The sequence below is a fragment of the Rhinoraja longicauda genome, unplaced genomic scaffold (assembly GCF_053455715.1).
Source record: "Rhinoraja longicauda isolate Sanriku21f unplaced genomic scaffold, sRhiLon1.1 Scf000709, whole genome shotgun sequence".
NCBI classification, from domain to species: domain Eukaryota; kingdom Metazoa; phylum Chordata; class Chondrichthyes; order Rajiformes; family Arhynchobatidae; genus Rhinoraja; species Rhinoraja longicauda.
The window spans coordinates 57,501-58,651 of NW_027601925.1; positions in this window are offsets into that span (position 1 = coordinate 57,501).

A 1,151-nucleotide genomic window follows, 5' to 3' on the forward strand; every position below is an offset into this window, starting at 1 on the left:
ATAGAGACTTCCGGTGGTAAGTCGTTAACCGTGATCGGGACCGCCCGGACAAGAAATGCCATTTTCTGGCCGGCGGGAGACGGGCCGATAGGCCTGGCGGGAAAGGCGCGCCGCGGCCCCGCTGAAGGCCGCACATCGGACCTCCTCGACTTCCGCCGTCAAATCGTTAACCTGCGGCGGGCAAAAAAGAAGCGACGCCAGCTTTCGGACTTAGTGCAATTCTCGAATGTCGCGGCTGACTTGGCGGTACGAGCGTTCGGAAGTCCCGCCGGAATTGCGACGCTTCGAACGGTCGAGGCGGCCAATCTCGACCTCAGCGGCGGCACTGGCGCGATACACGTTTCTGCCGCCAGGGGGGGGGGGGGTGGGGGGGGGGGGGGGGCAAGCCAGCCGGCCGGGGGCGCCCGGCGCCGATCCGGCGCTTACTCGACACGCTCGAGCATCCGAACCCGTCTTATCTACGGGACCGCCGTTGCCACTTGAACACCTTTCGCCGAGAGTATCCGGGCACCCCACCTACCCGCCGGAATCACGAACCACGAGGTAGAAGTCAGGAACCAACAGGAGAAGTCGTGAACTAAATGGCGAATTCATGAACCAAACGGAGAGAAGTCATGAACCGAGCGGTTTAGGGTCAGGGTGAGGGTTGTTAGGGTGAGGCCGTTAGGGTGAGGCCGTTGCTTCGAGCGGGAAGATGGGCAGCCCCGCCCCCCCCCCCCCCCCCCCGTTGGGTGGAAGGAAACCTCTGCTGCGGGCCCGGCAACCATCCCGAACGGACCCGCTGGGTCCAAATGTCTGCCGCGGGCGGTCCTGCTGCGGTCGCGGGTTCGTTGGAAACCTCTCCTGCTGCTGGCATGGCCACCCTCCCCCCCCCCGCCCGACTGACGACCCTGCGGGCCCGGCGACCCGGTGTCCCGTTGCCGCGCGGGGAGTGATCCTCGGGGCCGTGCCGGGCGGGCCCAGCGACACGAAGAGAGTGGGGGGGGGGGTCGGAGGGAGTGGCACTGGGGAGAGAGGGGTGGGGGAGAGAGTGCCCCCCCCCCATTAGGGGCGAGTTTATGCAGTCATCAGAGTTTATACCTAACCTCATGATGCTTTATTAGCCGGATAGGCTGTCTGACCTCGCCCCCAGTCCCTACTCCTTCCACTGG